Genomic DNA, 13,381 nt, shown 5'->3' on the forward strand with positions numbered 1-13,381 from the left:
GTGCCGTCGTTACTTATAAATCCAGAAATGGACAGGAAATTGTCAGTGTCAGGTGTCAATTGTCATCGTTTTGAAATAGTCCCCTGATTAACGATTCACGGAGAGCTGGTAGTTTTCATCTTATAAAACTATAATAGCACAGGGTTTGCTGAAATCTGCCTTAAAATGTTTAATAACCGTGATGTTACAAAACTTGAATATACATTTATAAGTAACGTTAAAAACGTAATTTGAAAAATAACGTGGCTTGATTTGGTTATTGTAATATAAAAATAAACGCGTCGTTTTATTCTATATGAATATTCTATAAGAAAAGAAATAAGTACGAAAGCAAAATCTAATCAACTCGAGAAGAAATCTAACGTTGATGATGAATACAAGTCGTTAGCGATGAAAACTGTCAAGATTGGATGTTTGCGACTGTATGAAAGGGCCCTCGAATGATCCTATTCACGGAGAATGAGTAACATTCCCGCTGCCCGAATGACAAAAAATATAAGTGGGGGACATTACGCGTCCGAGCTACTGGGTATTAGTGGAGACAGTTAAAAATAAGGACAACTGCCGATGACACAGTCGCGTTTAAAAGTTATATTACAAGAAAACGTTAGACCCAAACAACCACGTATTATTCATGTTTCGTATGTTTTATTTCATATTATAACGTATTTAGGTAACGTTAGGGAAGAAAACTACTTGACGAAGAATTGTAGGTATTATTTACTGAAATTGACAAGCACCCATACATGGCGCAATATATTTACCTACCGACATTTTAAGATTGTAAGATTCGATCAAGCAATTCTACCGCCGCGGGGTGAGGTAATTTTATTTTCGGGGGAGGTGTAGCATGTTACTTATTCCGTGATTCTAAGGTTCTAAGCGATGGGCATGCAAACAAAAGTCACAAAGAACGAAATTATTTTTGGAGGCCTTCAGTTACATTGTTTATTAGTCTCTGGTATTAGAAGGCTTCGTAAGCGTTGTCTTTTGTTCGTAATGGGTGGGTGTTCATAATCGGGCCCTTGGTAATAGACTCATTCTGAACATCGTCATTTAGCGAGATCTACACGATAATCTTCTTTATTTCTCATGAGTCTAAAATAAAATTTATCAAAGATGTGTATGGTTAATAGAACAAATTGCTACATTTTGCAATTAACATTCAAATAAAAGATGGCGAGATCTCATTTCAGAAAGTGCTGCGAACAATTCTTTACGACCTTAGCAATTCGGTATAAGAAAAATATTTTTCGTATCTTATTCGCTCAGTTTGCTGCCTTCAAAGCGCACTGTACCTAAATAGCATAAATTCCACATTCATATTACTTAGGATTAGACGAGCTATCTTAGAAATGTCTCTTTCTTTCATTGGCTCTGTATACAAATTCACAAAGAAACGTTCATTCTTATAGCCACACTTAGTCTCAATCATGCTAAAACATTTTCTTTTCTTCTCTTTTGTTTCTCAAAGATTTTCGTTCAGGATAACTCAAAACAGCAATATGGTCGGCTCATGTTGGTAGTCCTGATCGTATTAAATAAATAATATTATCGGATACCCTCCGGACGGGAGAGAAATGGGGATATAAAATTCCACGATTTGCCAAAAGGGTTGAGGGGCACTAAGATATTGTTGTAGTACGTGCACTGTGATCCGCGCGCGATCCCGCAGGTCAGTTTCATGTTCTAATACCTACTTGGACATTCATATCAGCATTATTACATACTGTTTTATGGTGTTTCGAAACCGTAATAATCTAGTTAAAGACTGAAAGGACTTCTTAATGGTTTGAAATATTTATCAAAACATTTGATTTAGAACGGTGTATTTCTGTATAATACATACTTTGTTGTTGTTAGACAAAGACTAGTTATTTACGATACAAGTGCGGAAAAGAGGAAATTCGAAACGAGTGGCGATAAATTAAAACACGACCGAAGGGAGTGTTTTAAATCGACACGAGTTGCGAATTACCTATTCGCACGTGTATCGTACAACGTTTTAAAGTACATATGGCCCTTTTAACTTTTGACATACGCACGAAAAATGCTATTTTACGCACTAATAGTGTGGGAAAATAGGACCATATGTCCTGTAAAATACATTTGTTTTACGGCACAGCCATTTTTTTATTGTGTTGCAGAGCATTTCAGACAATTGTACACATATTTACTATTTACCAACTTATTTTTTTTTCAAACTGTTAAAACAACATAATATATGTGCTTGTATCATAACGTACACGATAGGTGGAAAATCGGTGGGTGTTCGGTGTTTTAGTATTTTTCGAATAGTTTTCTATCAGATATTTATAGTTCCATAAAACGTCTCCATAATAGAATTCTTCCTTAATTTCCCGGAGTGGGCGAGAGTAAATTACTCAGTCGGATGCGTTAGCGTGGACATTTAAAATGCTATTAAAACCACTAACAACGCCGTTTAGTGCTGAATTAATTACTGGGAAGAAGGTCGACACAGTTTTCTTTGAGCCTTTCTTGAAGAATACACATTGCTCTGTCGTTTGCCATACTGAACAATTCTTGCTCCAAGGGCGAGTTCGACCATAAATAATCAACAAGCTGATACAGATATTACAGATTGCATAATTATTATCCATCGTATTTTCACGGAAACTTACGAACGTGTCTTGCTATTTCAGTCAATCTCGGTACAAAAAGGACTGACATTTACTGAACTAGCATGACAAATACGAACGTTTCCGAGAAAATACGATGGAAATAAATTATGCACTACATCTGTACGATCAAGTTGGTAAACTATATGGTCCAGCCGGACGTCATATTTTTGTCAGTGTTGTTCTGCTTTATTCCGTTGGCACCAATACGAGTAGAGTCTGTGCGGAAAGAGATGAATCGTAGAATGTATGGACCCCATACATTTCACGACTCTTCTCTTTCCGCACAGACTCTACACTCTGAAATACTTATATTCGTCGGATTGTACTGACTTGTCCTTGTACTGTTTATTATGCAGCAATCAAGTCAACAACCAAATCGTAAAACGATAACCACTTGACCGGAAATCCCTCATTCCTCGGCCAGTGATTGTTCAATTTATAATCATTATTATGTATTCTCGTTGTTCTACCCTTTGAATATCTTAATTATCATTTTCCAATCCATGCTAACCTTATGTCCCTAACGGAGCACCATTAACTTTCCTCGAAAAGGTTACTATAATGTAGTGCCCGACCATTAGGGACCCGTGGGGCGTTTAAGGGCCTTCGACGTTTAGGGCAAGGGTGCGATTCCAATTGATACCTAAGCGCATACGAGTTGATGGCTCGAGTAGTCCAGGGAAACCTCAATTACGCACGGTTGTGATGAATATCGAATAGTCAAATGGAAGCGAAAAAACTGCTTTACATACTGTACTGCTGCACTCACAAAATTATGCCGAGACAGAAGCCATATTTGACCTGTGAAATATTGAAACTAAAACCTGATTTAGTTTCAATATTGTGGCTAGGGTTAGCCTTAGTTTGTAGTTTAGATAGTACTAGACGTAAGTAGTTTCTTACTAAATGTTAGGCTTAATTGTAACGGCTCTGATATTTAATTGTAATTTGGTTCCCCGCGATACAGGCATTGCCTAGTGCGGAGACCCCTGGTATATCTGTAACCTTTGCTGAATTAAATGATCTTTATTCTTATTCTTCTACTAGACGGGCCCGCAGCTCCGCTCGCGTAAATGAAATAAAGAGTTTGTCTTAAGTTTAGTTAAATAAATACCGATATTATTATGTATTCAACCCTGCCAGGGTTTATAACTGTGATAGGGATTTCTTATTTGTAGCCGTTATTTGGATAACTTAATTCGCAATTTTTGACCCCCCCTCCCCTAAAATCATCCAAAAGTCATGCTTCGAATGACCGTTTCCTCCTACGTCATGCTACCATCATCCGATGTCCAGACCACACCCCACCCCCCCCCCTAATTTGAAATGACGTAATTTATGAATAGCCCCCTACGTAGGTATTTATTTAAAACTTGTTTCAACAATAAAATATTATTTATTTTTATAAGCCTAGTTGCAAAAACATTTATTAGATTAATTTCCGCCTTAAGACAAATATGGACGACCACCGCCCATAAATCGCCTTTTCATACAAACGTAGGTAGTCCCCATTTCCCTTTATGGATATTAACATTAGGTACTTACTACGGCTACGGTGATGCAACGACCCAAAGTGAGTCCTGGCCTCCGACACCAGATCACGCCATGTTTCACGGTCTTGCAATAGCTCTCGCCAATCGCCATGGCCGAGTTTGAGCAGGTCTTGAGCAACTACGTCGTTTCAGCGGTACCTAGGACGTCCACTCGGGCGTCTCCCATTTTGTTGTCCCAAGTACGCTCTCTTCACGGCACGGTCCTCTCCCATTATCTCTAAATGTCCGAGCCACTGAAGCTGCCGCTTTGGTCTCGCAATATTTCGCCACTATATCGAAACACATCCTTATTTCTATAGCAACAAAGTTATATTACGATATTTGGCTGACTGCTGACTGTACATAAATTTGCTTATTTTCATCAGGTCGCTCAAAAATATCTGAACATGCACTTTATCTACCTACATTATAACTTATCCACTTTGTATTTCTGGCCCATCTCAGCAGCCCGTTCCCCGGCATGGCAATGTTTGCCGAAGCCGTGAAAGTCAATCTGAATAATATAACTCAAAAAAAAATAAACAACAAAATACAAATTATAAATAATATGAAAATATTCATTTGATTGATAAGTCATATATGGCATAAGTCTCTCGTATGGGCTAATAGACTAAGGTTGAGGTTGACAGCACTTTTTATTTTACTTCGTGTAAAAAAACGCCGAAATAACTGTATACCAACATGACAAACATAATTTAGGTTATTTTAACTTACGAATAATTTGGTCTAGTCTGTAGAAACGAAAACAACCGAGAGTTGCCGAGAGATGGCCGATCGTCATAAAATAAAGATTGTTATGAAATTTCTTTTCCATATTATAAATTAAATACGCATCGAAATCGATAGTTTTTATGCTCTAGTTCTATTGTCATATTTAGATAATAGATTGGAACAGTTTTTTCTTATCATACGTGCGTCGTATTTGAGAAATGTGTCAAAATTTTTTTAGAAATTTGTAAGGCGCCATCTCGCTTCTTCCCTCGTTTTTTATCCCGTTCTGGTTTTTCAATTTTATATATATGATTCTTCTTTGTCTTGCATGCGAGTCATTGGAGGGAGCGCTTATCTTTAGGTTTCTTAGAGTTCTTTGTTAAAGCTTTTTTTTATAAATTGGCATTTTTTGGTTACTATTAAGATTTGCATTAAACTTGTTGACGACAAAAGAAAGGAGTCTTTAGCGCAGAATCCCACAAATGACCTTTCTTACTCCTTCTTTCTTTATTATTAGCAAAATTTTGAGATATTAAACTAACTTTACCTATTATGATTTTGGTAAGCATTTGGAATACACTTGGAGTGCTCTCGGCCGGTTTGACGTCATATCCGGGCCTGTCATCACCGGATCGTCTTGAGAGTGCTTTAGTAATTTGAAATTTTTGCCCGAAAAGGGCTGAAAATGGGTCTAAGTTATCAGACCGCATTTATCTACAGGTTTTTGCTAGCTAACAGAGAAATTATAAATTGGGTTAGTGTCATTGGGTTTATCATGATTTTGCTTCTTGTCCTTATTAGGTAGCGCCATCCAACGTTATTTATCATTGTTTTACTTGATGTTGAAGTTGGTTGGTGTTCTATAAATGCTGTTTTAAAGCTTTAAGTTGACAACATAGAGCAAAGTTTAGTTTTTGTTCCCTGGCAGCGTGGGAAAAGGGTGGATAAATAGAGAAATACTAAGAGTAAAATAACATTATGTACCTATAAGAAGAAGAAAAAATCTACGTAAAAAGTTATACACGTTTTTAACTGTATACAAGTTATACAACTGATTTGCTGTTTTTAATTATGTAAAAGGGGCTGCTTGCTGTCGATATATTCATGCCATTCATGGCATTGGCATGGCATAATTCGTAACTTCAATTTATTACCCACTTTCAAGGCTAAAATCTCCAGCATGTTTAGGTACATATTTCCCGCGTTTCCTAATCTGTTACCATAAATATTTGCTGTCGTGTATTTCTGGAGCAATGTTTCACCATTTCTTCCAATTTAGACAGTCTAGCGACTTCGGAAAGGGTAGCGAGCGCTCTCGTTCGTGTTGACACTCCGTTCCACCCAAGTGAAGGCAAATCAACGTTTGGCGTTACCCGTATTAAAAAGTCCAACTAATCTTGGCTTTCCCATTGTACATTCGTCGTTCTGGCTTTGAAAAGTAGAATCAACTACAAGCCTGAACGCCTACGGGCTCAGGACTAGTTTTAGGGATAAAATGAACGTTGACACAATTGCAAATAGCGGAATTGTTCTAATGAAGGTTTACGTGTTGTTTTTGAGGCCTTTAGAAGTTGTAGGTGCGTGTGATTTCGGTTGTAACTAAATATAGAAATAAAGTATAACGGTGATACTGAAAGTTTCTAAAACATGTTTCTTTTTATCGCATGCAAAGATACTTTTAAGTAGTAAGTATAATAACTTTTAAGATATGCCTAGTACCAGGCAGCAACTTGTTCTTCGATACCTAAGTACATAAGAAACATTATTACGCAGTGAAATTGTTGAGGATGTTTTGCTATCTATTTTGGCAACAGACCAACTCGGCCAAAATTTACGGACCCAAGAAATACTAGCTACTTAGTTCTTTTGTAAACGTCTAACCCCTTTATTCGTAAGTTTTTACTATCCTCAATTAGTTAATTTATGTTTTATCCCTTTCTTACCAATACAGAATACAAAATGACAGATTAAGAGAAACGATTAATATTTAGATAATCGAGGCTTGTAGCGCGTTTAAGCCATAAGTACCTACGTCGTACATAGTAGCAGTACTCTTCTAGCCATACAAACCTACAGTAGGTACATACATAGTTAAAATGTAGAATAAAGTAGGTCACATAACCGATCCCTGGATCCTCTTTACACGATTTATGTATTCCATATGACGATATCGGCGCCACTTTTCCGATTTGCACGCAATTCCCTTAAATGCAATGTGATCCCTTGAAAAGTTTTTATTTTTCTCCGCATCCCTTCGCCGAAGTTTGGGAACAAGAAGCCTAATATACAATTTAAATTGTGCCCCCAACTCGTACTTGTGTCGTAAATGTGGAGTAGGCATTGGAAACGCTTTAAAGAAGTACCTGTGTATTCAAACGATATAATATATGATTACATAAATATAATCATTGTTTTTCTACTTGATATTTCTTGTTTCCGTAATATTTATGGTAATAAATGGCATAAAAAAGATACGGCATATCATTTTATTAACGTCATAATATTTGAAGCGCCTAATGAGCCATCGGTTTTTACTGGCCTTATGCTATGTGCCCTAAATAAGCTTCGATTTGTTAAATAAACAATTTACATAATTTTATAGTCGGCTGGCTATCCGCACCCTTTTTCCAGATCTTCGTTGTCGCCATTTTTATACGTTATTCCGAGAAATCCGAGATCCATTACAATACTAAAGTCTTTACAACTCATAGTACATGTAATTTTTTTTCTGTAAGCCTTTAGTGGACACCAGTATCATATTTTAGGAGATGCGTTAACGAAAAAAATTGCTACCGAAATCAAATGTTTTCACGACAAGTTGATTATGTTGACTAGATTTATTTCTTGTATCCGCCCATTTCCTCTTAATATCATAAGGGTCAAACACTGTCAAGGGGTTTAGTCATTTACAGTAATGTAACCCTAGATGGCCTAGATACATGTAATCGTTTCCGAGGTCACTCTTAACTTTGTCATTAGTGTACCCCTCATTATGAACTCCTTTGCCGAAAGCTCGTGTTCTCCAACTTAATAATTATAATTTTGGACTAACTTCGCCAATAATAGTCGGAAATAATTAAAATATTGTTTAGGTTAGCGAAGAGGGTCACAGGGTTACTTGTTTTGGGCAAGGTTTCGTGATGTCGAAGGACTAAGCTTTCGGCGTTTTCAATGTTAACAAGAACTTCGGCACATAAGAAGGTTTAAAAAGGTATAGTAATTTAACCTTTTAACCGCCATAGAATTTTTCATCGAGCGTGCTCGTGTCGCCGGCGGTACGAATTTTGCCTTATACATCAGTCTACGGCGGTTAAAAGGTTAAAAAGAAAACCATATGGTAGCTTGCGACTAGTGAAAAACCGGGCTAGGAGCGACTACCGCAAGCATTGAAATACGTTATATCATATTTACAATTTAATAATGTGTAAAAATCGTGAAAGTTTAAATCAGATAAACGATCTTTCTAATATAGAAGTTCGCACTCGTGTTTTTTAAATAATACGAACAGACTGGGTTCATGCGCCAGGGGAGTAAGTATGACACCACGGATTAGATGAGAAATCCGACTGCAGGGCGCGTAGACATGTTCGAAAATATTACCATATCTTCGCTAATGAGTAAAAACATGTCACATTGTTCTTGCAACATTGCCTAAAAGTTCCCGCATCCTTAAAGCCCTTGAGTAAGTATGTCAAGCTCTTAGAAGAACAGGGCGTGGCCCATGGCCTTGGCAGACTAAAGGAAAACTCGTAAAACATAACTCTCTCTTAACTTATTCAGGAAGGTATGTCACCTATACCTTGTGACATCGTCTAAAGGAGTGCCCCGTATCCTTGAAGTTAGTCAATTCCTGCCCGGGGAGCGATAGCCAGAGTTGTGTAATTTTGACTAATGCCGGAGTGCAGTCCCGTCGTAGGCTCGCTTTATTAAAGCTGTTTGTTTCAATTTGTTCAACTTCAAATGAAAGGAATGGTTAGTCTATTTGTTTTTAGCAATTGCGAGTTCCATATCTATAGCTTGCTGCAGGTTGCTATTAACATTTATTTTGTTATAACCTTAATTGTATTGACTAGTGAACCCAAGTCTACTTACAGAATATTTTTTTGAATTTTGTATATTATACCTGGGCGCCGTAGGATTTTACGAAGGTTAAGAATTCAGCTTACATCGTTCTTACAATATTAAGCATTTTGTAACTTTAAAATACTTATGTCCCTGTCCGCGATTAATAACCCTTTAGAACATAACATATTGCAATGAAAAATATTGATTATAATAATTTTGTTACAGATCAACCGCTGCCTGTCGCATATGTGAGTATCTAATCTACATATATCTTACATTGACACATTACATTTCTCCAAAATGCAACTAGCTTTTGAAGTGAGCATCTTAACATGTCAACACGAGTTTAATTGGTACGGAATCGACAACGAATGTAAGCTTTTGGATTACCATGCCACTGACATGTGTTAAGTCGTGTGAGATGTTCGTCATGCGTTATATCTTGACAGGCGTGTTGAGCAATATGTTTTGGACAGCTTGGTGACCAATTTGCTTGTATTAACATAAAAACTTTTACTTATTTAGATAATGCTAATAATTGTAAAGAATATTTGGGTTTACTAAGCTCTAACCAAGACTTACAGACTAAATCAATCAAACGTTACTACTAGAGAACAAATAACGTTATTGTATTACTTAATTATCCATGAAAAATATCAGAATCAGAATAATTTATTTTGTGAAAGATAAGTTACGAGATGTCCTCAAGAGTTCCTTTTATTTATTGTAATATGCAAATTACTACATATAAATATATTCGTATAGATAGATATATGCTGAGAGGACAGGGTACTGAAACTGATAACCAGAAGTTTGTAGTACATACATCGGTATACTTAAAGAAATTTCATGCCGATCGCGAATTGTTTAAATATAAAATTGTTTTTATATCTCCAACTTCAATAAATAAATAAAAAATAATAATTAAGTGATCCTAGACAAAACAATTTCCCCTTTATGCTCTTTCCAAAGCCATTTCCTCAGGCAATTAGAAGACCGGACGTATAATTGTTTACGCCATGAAAAATGTCCCGCTCTGTCTGCCGGTTTATGGCTTAAGTTTCGCGGAAGACTTAAATTATTTTAAGTATGGCCGTTTGTGCGCGCCTTGCGGTTATCGTCTGCTTGCCAGCGGGTAAAGAACGGATGGAGGTGAATTGTTAGGAAAGGAATGACCTCAGTGTTTTTGTTCAAGTGCTTACCTAAATAAATAGGTTAAACTTAAACGGAACAAAACACTTATCGCTCAAGTTGACCATGTTCCAAAAACTAATAGGTAACTAGGGCTTCCAATACCGGGATCCCGGGATCCCGAAATACCGGGATCCCGTCTGTTTAAACGCATTTTTCAATACCGGTATTTTTTAATGCAATACCGGGATCCCGGTATTTTCAAAAACAAGGAAAATTTGTCGATTATAGCGTTTAAAATCTATTAAACTGATCAAATTCGGCTGTATCAAGAAGATTACCAGGAGGGTTGGCACATTGTTACTTGTGAATTCTCAATGCATCTTGAGACTCCGGTGCCGTTAAAAAGATGTAATCGTCTTTCGGTAGATTTCGCTATACGCCACCCCAAAGGCGTATACATAAGGGAAGGAATGGAAAGATTCGCAAGATTCTGGTAGGCTTCCGTAGCTCAATTGGCAGAGCTAATGCACGGATTGCGGAGGTTGCGGGTTCAAGTCCTGCCGGTAGCGTAATTTTTCCATTTTTTCCTTTAATATAAAAACATGGCCATCTTGCTGTCACTGCTTTTTCGTTACCTCCGTCGAAATCTTCGTTCCGTGGCGCTCGGTCCACTCGTGAGTAACGCAGACGGACTTGGATGTAAGATTTACGCCTGCAATTTGCTAGTGCGCCTGCGTTGAGAATAGTTGCCTCGAAATTGAATTGAGTTACGTGGTGCCTCGATTTAGGGACTAACATCAACACACTTAAGTAACTGTTGGTGTAGAGTCTGTAGACCTTATGTGATTGCAATAATATTTTCCTGTGTCGACCATTGTATCGATATGAGAACATGCGGATAACTCCGTCTTGCCGAACAAACATGGCCATCTTGCTGTCACTGCTTTCTCGACACCTCCGTCGAAATCTTCGTTCCGTGGCGCTCGGTCCACTCGTGAGTAACGCAGACGGACTTGGATGTGAGATTTACGCCTGCAATTTGCCCTACGCCTGCGTTGCGAATAGTTGCCTCGAATTTGAATTGAGTTACGTGATGCCTCGATTTAGGGACTAACAGCAACACACTTAAGTGACTGTTGGTGTAGACTGATGTAGGCCTTATGTCATTGCATTTGATGCTGATTTTGCTGTGTCGACGATTGTATGCAGATATCTTTAGGCATCATAAGGGGTCGTCCAGAAATCATGTAATCATATTTGGCCTATTTTTACCCCCCTCCCCCTTGGTGATATTTGGTGATTTTAATGCAAACTGCCACAAGATCACGTGGTAATTATGATGGATACCCTTAGACGCTAAGCAATCAAGGCCATGTGGCGCCGATGCGAGCTTTTATTATTAATGTTTTTAAGTTGTTGCCATTAATGTTTTTTTATTGGGTAAAATACGCATATAAAATAGAGTAGATTATTTGATCTGATTAAATTTTTGAGTCATATTGTCGTTTTTGGCTTTCCCGCTTTGAAAAAATAATTACTCGTGATATCTGCTCTGACCCCCCCTCCTCCATCGTGGTATTTTTCTTACCCCCTCTATACGATCACATGATTTCTGGACGATCCCTAATGTGCCTCATAATGCCTCATATGTTTTAAGTTTGTAATTGACAGCCCTTAGCATCCAGTTAGCGTGATACGGCGGTCGTAACAAGCCGACGTTAAATCAGTTTATTACCGCTCTCTTCTCACGCCGGAATGGCAACAATTATTACTTTTCCTGTTACGTTTAGCCGGAAACTTCATACATTCATTCACAGTAAACAGTAGATGAGAAAGTCATATATTTGGTGTAGTGATGTGATATAATAGAGCAAAGGTTCTGCACGACTACCATGAGTTGACACTTACGATTACGCTAGCGACAGCTTTAAAAGCTTACTAAGACTTCACTGTCCGTCTGTCTGTCTGTCACCAGGCCTCTCATGAACCGTGATAGCTAGGCAGTTGAAATTTTCACACATGATGTATTTCTGTTGCCGCTATAACAACAAATACTAAAAACAGAACAAAATAAATATTTAAGTGGGGCTCCCATACAACAAACGTGATTTTTTGCCGTTTGTTGCGTAATGGTACGGAACTCTTCGTGCGCGAGTCCGACTCGCACTTGGGCGTTATTTTCTATAGGCTCTCGTTTGACCAATAACTCCGTTTGATAAGAGTTACCATTGCGGTCAACATCCTCATATCAACAGGAAGACCCATTCAGGAAGCGTATACAACATTTAGGGGTTTACTATAATAAAAGCGGAACCAAAGCGTTTCTTTCGTAGAAATATACAATGAAACGTTACATTTCCGTGCTCTGTTCGTTATCTCGGTACTGCGTCGCGACTTGGTGTCGAGAGAGTTTTTCTGATTTATAGGAGGCCCTATTTTCCTCCGCCACCGCAAGTGTTTATCATTCTCGTAGAGTCCTTCAACTTTCCCCATACGTTTAGTTTGGCCAACTTTGCCTGTTGTTCTTGCTTTAAACTTGGCGTATTGAATAGGTTTTTTGCGGTGTTTTTTAAACTATGCAGACAGGATGGTACCTAGATTGAATTCTGAGACAGGAAGAATGGACAAATCAATGTTGGGCAAAAAGGAGACAGTATAATCAATTTTATTATCTATTAAGATAACAAGTTGTTTTAAAGGAATGCCCATTTATCTAAACGTATTGTTACTGTTTTAGTGTAGGAGTCCGTCTAAGCTAACTCTGCACCAACTAGAACAGACCAAGTATCATTATATACGTCGTATTTTAAAAGGCAATTAAGATTAATGATGACATAACACTTTGCCATTATAAATGCCAGACAGATTTAGCTTGGTCCGACTCTACTTATTTCCAATCAAACTGAATTAAACTGATTTGTTTAAGTCGCTCCTTTAATGTTTTACCTTCAAAAGTGATTAATAGGGAGAAATACCCCTAATGACGTTTGCTCAAACTTTGCAGTCCTCTCAAAATCTGCCGACCCTTTTGTGTTGCGGTTGTACTCAGCCTCCACAGGTATATCTTATCTTATAATTATGTTTTGATTTAACCCATATCAAATTTTAAAATCACGTAAGACCTATATATATATGTACGACGTACGTCGCCGTACCGGAAATGAAATGACATTAAAAGTGGACAAGTATAAAGAACGGATAGAATTACTCCAACCGGATGCCCGTAAATCCGGAACGACTGTCCCCGTTAATTCGGAGCTCAAATTTTACGGCCGC

General features: G+C 37.7%; 1 protein-coding gene across 1 annotated transcript in view; it reads left to right on the forward strand.

The window, feature by feature from the left end:
- Window positions 1-13,381, forward strand: part of LOC134796794 (uncharacterized protein CG43867) — a 437,477-nt gene that overhangs the window by 44,088 nt on the left and 380,008 nt on the right. The window contains exon 2 of the mRNA XM_063769015.1: window positions 9,197-9,219. The gene's annotated coding sequence lies outside the window, so the exon portion shown is untranslated. The remainder of the gene's footprint in view (window positions 1-9,196; window positions 9,220-13,381) is intronic.

This window comes from Cydia splendana, chromosome 14 (assembly GCF_910591565.1).
Source record: "Cydia splendana chromosome 14, ilCydSple1.2, whole genome shotgun sequence".
Lineage (NCBI taxonomy): Eukaryota > Metazoa > Arthropoda > Insecta > Lepidoptera > Tortricidae > Cydia > Cydia splendana.